Genomic DNA, 5,158 nt, shown 5'->3' with positions numbered 1-5,158 from the left:
AGGGTAAAAGCCACTACGGTGCGCCGAAGCGGACAAACTTTGTAGGTCCGCACTCGCCTGGGGTTCTCGCAAGCTAGACTTTAGGGCACCCTCGCCGGCAGCGGGAGCCGGCGTGCCAATCACGGCACCGCCTGCATGACACGCCACGCCCCTCCCGCTCCCGTCCCGAGCTATTGGCTACGCAGACCGGGGGTGGGGGTCCCGACTCGCACCGCTCCTGACTCCCACGATTGGTACCCAGCGGGCATCCTAGGGCCCAGTGGTCATTGCTGTTCCGCCGGCAAATTCTAAGTAGACTTTGGGGCCAACTCTGTCCCAGCCTTAGGCAATGTAGGTTTTCTGATGCCAGAGAGAGGCGCAGTCTGAAATCTACCTGCGCCGTTTCTAAATCCTGAAACCCTGCCTATTATATAGTAGGCAAATTTGGGAAGAAGTGGAGGAGGAAGAGGAGGAGAAGGAGAAGGGAGGGCATCTTGGGTTGCACAAAATGAAATAACCATAGGTACAGTGAAAACACAAAAGAAGGAGTCTCTACCACAAGCAATTTATACGAGACTTGTCAGCCTTTTCAGATTGGACTTAATCTTAGAGGAAAATCAGCATTGCTTATCCAAAATTCTCTTAGAAATAAAGCATCCGCTTCCTCCCATATCCCCCTCTTTTTCTCCTTTTCTTGTACTCCTCAAATTAGAATTAGCCAAACATTTGAACCTATATTTGTTTCCACTTTAAGAATAATTTTTTAAAAACTTTTTTAACCGCACAGAAGCTTTTTAAAAAGTACAGAAAGTAGCTAAAAGGTCACTCCCTTGTTTCAACCCTGTGAGTCAGCTCCATCAAGGTGGCCTCCCTGAAAGTCTTTCATAACACTTCATTGACACCTCATTGGTTTGCATTTAATCCTAAAGCCACATCTAGCTACATTGGAGAATGGGGATATGTAGTCTTATTATTCGTGAGCAGCAACACACCCTGCTACAAATAAAGAGTTTTGTTACTGAGGAAGAAAGAGAATGGACATTGGGACAGGTAACTAGTAGCCTCTGTCACACTCCCAAATCACCAATAAAATTCGTGCCTGAGAAAGATGAACTAAGTTTGTCCTATGGCCTCACATATTCCTTGGCAAATGACCACATATTCTCTGGAGCAGCACTGTTTGAGAATTTTGCTTCTACAATACAATTTTTAATTACTACATATTGGATTTGTGAAAGTGTATAGTTTAATCAGCCTTCAATTGTTGGACAATTTTTTCATTGCTATAAGTAACACTGCAGTGAACATCCTTACAGCTAAAGTATTTCCTTAGGATAAATTACTAGAGGTGGAACTGAGAGGTGAAGCAGGGTGGGCCTCTAAGTCAGGTGGGGACTTGGAGAACTTTTCTGTCTAGCTAGAGAATTTAAATGCACCAATCAGCACTCTTTGTCTAGCTAAAGGTTTGTAAATGCACCAATCAGCACTCTGTAAAAATGCACCAATCAGCACTCTGTAAAATGGACCAATCAGTGCTCTTTAAAATGGACCAATCAGCAGGATGTGGGCGGGGCCAAATAAGGGACTAAAAGCTAGCCACAGGCCCAGCAGTGGCAACCTGTTTAGGTTCTCTTCTGTGCTGTGGGAGCTGTGTTCTTTCATTCTTCACAATGAATCTTGCTGCTCCTCAGTCTTTGGGTCTGCATTACCTTTATGAGCTGTAACACTCACCGCAAGGGTCTGCGGCTTCAGTTAATAAGACCATGAACCCACCAGGAGGAAAAAACAACTCTGGATGTGCCACCTTTAAGAGCTGTAACACTTACTGCGAAGATCTGCCACTTCATTCCTGAAGTCAGCGAGACCACGAACCCACCGGAAGGAAGAAACTCTGGACACATCTGAACATCTGAAGGAACAAACGCCGGACACACCATCTTTAAGAGCTGTAATACGGCAAGGGTCTTCGGCTTCATTCTTGAATTCAGTGAGACCAAGAACCCACTGGAGGGAACCAATTCTGGACACATTTTGGTGACCACAAAAGGACTATCGACCATCACCAAGTCGTGAGCACCATCGGACCGCTTTCGCTTGCTGTTCTGTCCTATTTTTCCTTAGAATTCGGGGGCTAAATACCGGGCACCTGTCGGCCAGTTAAAAGCAACTAGCGTGGCCGTGGTACTAAAGACATGGGTATCAGGCATTATGGGAAAGGGCTCTCTAACTACCCCTGTGACCATGAGCAGAACTCTGAAAGTCATGTTGCCCAATCCAGACTGGCCCATCTATGGTATCTATCCTGACCCTTGCCTCGTGGGTCCTAATGCCTGTCAGACAAACTTCGCATTGCCTCTTCTCCAAGGCTAGTCCTGCTTCTAAAAACCATTCCCTGTCTCTGGTGATTTTCTAGTTTCTCCTATAAGAATGATTTCTAGTATAAACTTCAGGACTCTGTTACCTTCTTTAGGCACCCAGGCTTGCCAATCAGAAAGACATAATTTTTGCCCAAAGCCCCATTGTAGGTGGGACTATCTGGAATTTTAGGATCCCTCCTCAGACAAGCAGGCCTAACAAAAGCTATTCCTAAAGCTAGGATATGGGGAGCCTCCAAAATTGTATACTTCGTATTCATATAAGTGAGGACAAAAGGCATCACTCTTCCAACATCAGAGATTCCTTCCCTCCCTCAGGGTATGGCCCTCCACTTCATTTTTGGGGCATAACATCTTTATAGGACACGGGTAAAGTCCCAATACTAACAGGAGAATGCTTAGGACTCTAACAGGTTTTCGAGAATGCGTTGGTAAGGGCCACTAAATGCGATTTTTCTTGGTCCTCCTTGTGGTCTAGGGTTCTTGGGCAGGGGAAGAAATAAACAAAGCAAAACCACAGGCGGTTTTGTCTTTCAGATGGGAAACACTCAGGCATCAACAGGTGCACCCTTGAAATGCATCCTAAGCCACTGGGACCAATATGACCCGAAAACCCCGAAAAAAAAAGGCGGCTCGTTTTTTTTTCTGCACTACGGCTTGGCCCCAATATTCTTTCTCTGATGGGGAAAAATGGCCATATGAGGGAAGTATAAATTACAATACTATCCTGCAGCTTGACCTTTTCTGTAAGAAGGAAGGCAAATGGAGTGAAATACCTTATGTCCAAACTTTCTTTTCATTGAAGGAGAACACAGCTATGCAAAGCTTGCAATTTACATCCCACAGGAGGACCTCTCAGCTTACCCCCATATCCTAGCATCTCTATAGCTCTCATTCCTGTTAATGATAAGCCTCCTCTAGTCTCCCCCACCCACAAGGAAATAAGCAAAAAAATCTCCAAAGGACCACAAAAACCCCCCCCGCTATCGGTTATGTCCCCTTCAAGCTGTAGGGGCAGGGGAATTTGGCCCAACCCGGTACGTGTCCCTTTCTCCCTCTCTGATTTAAAGCAGATCAAGGCAGACCTGGGGAAGTTTTCAGATGATCCTGATAGGTACATAGATGTCCTGCAGGGTCTAGGGCAAACCTTCGATCTCACTTGGAGAGATGTTATGCTATTGTTAAGTCAAACCCTGGCCTTTAATGAAAAGAATGTGGTTTTAGCTGCAGCCCGAGAGTTTGGAGATACCTGGTGTCTTAAGTAAATGATAGAATGACAGCTGAAGAAAGGGACAAATTCCCTACCAGTCAGCAAGCCGTCCCCAGTATGGATACTCACTGGGACCTCAACTCAGATCATGGGGACTGGAGTCGTAAACGGCTGTTAACCTGTGTTCTAGAAGGACTAAGGAGAATTAGGAAAAAGCCCATGAATTATTCAATGATATCTGTCATAACTCAGGGAAAGGAAGAAAATCCTTCTGCCTTCCTTGAGCAGCTATGGGAGGCCTTAAGAAAACATACTCCCCTGTCACCCAACTCACTAGAGGGTCAATTGATCCTAAAAGATAAGTTTATTACCCAAGCAGCCGCAGATATCAGGAGAAAGCTCCAAAAGCAAGCCCTGGGCCCTGAACAAAATCTGGAGGCATTATTAAACCTAGCAACCTCGGTGTTCTATAATAGGGACCAAGAGGAACAGGCCCAAAAGGAAAGGCAAGATCAGGAAAAGGCCGCAGCCTTAGTCATGGCACTCAGACGAACAAACCTTGGTGGTTCAGAGAGGACAGAAAATGGAGCAGGCCAATCACCGGGTCGGGCTTGTTATCAGTGTGGTTTGCAAGGACACTTTTAAAAAGACAAGATACAAGCTGCCCCCTTGTCCATGTCTGCTATGCCGAGGCAATCACTGGAAGGTGCACTGCCCTACAGTGCAATGGTTCTCTGGGTCAGAAACCCCCAACCAGATGATCCAACAACAGGACTGAGGGTGCCCGGGGCAAGCGCCAGCTCATGTCATCACCCTCACTGAGCCCCGAGTACGTTTAACCATTGAAGGCCAGGAAATTGACTTCCTCCTGGACACTGGCGCGGCCTTCTCAGTGTTAATCTCCTGTCCCGGACGACTGTCCTCAAGGTCTATTACCATCTGAGGAATCCTGGGACAGCCTGTAACCAGGTATTTCTCCCACCACCTCAGTTGTAATTGGGAGACTTTGCTCTTTCCACATGCCTTTCTTGTTATGCCTGAAAGTCCCACACCCTTATTAGGGAGGGACATATTAGCCAAAGCTTGAGCTATTATCTACATGAATATGGGGAACAAGTTACCCATTTGTTGTCCCCTACTGGAAGAGGGAATCAACCGTGAAGTCTGGGCACTGGAGGGAACAAACTCAAGCTCCGGCCTTAAGCCTTCCCATAGGATGAAACTTTTCTTTGTATGTCACAGAGAGAGCAGGGATAGCTCTTGGAGTCCTTACTCAGACTCGCAGGACAACCCCACAACCAGTGGCATACATAAGCAAGGAAACTGATGTGGTAGCAAAAGGCTGGCCTCACTGTTTAAGGGTAGTTGTGACAGTGTCCGTCTTACTGTCAGAGGCAATCAAAATAGTACAAGGAAATGATCTCGATCTCTGGACTACTCATGATGTAAATGGCATACTAGGTGCCAAAGGAAGTTTAGGGGACTGGTGCTTCAAATATGCATGTGCATGGCCCTCAACCCTGCCACTTTTCTCCCAGAGGATGGGGAACCAATCAAGCATGTCTGCCAACAAATTATAGCAGACTTATGCCAC

Source organism: Macaca fascicularis, chromosome 7, assembly GCF_037993035.2.
Source record: "Macaca fascicularis isolate 582-1 chromosome 7, T2T-MFA8v1.1".
In the NCBI taxonomy this organism is placed as follows: Eukaryota; Metazoa; Chordata; class Mammalia; order Primates; family Cercopithecidae; genus Macaca; species Macaca fascicularis.
This window is presented reverse-complemented; position numbering follows the sequence as displayed.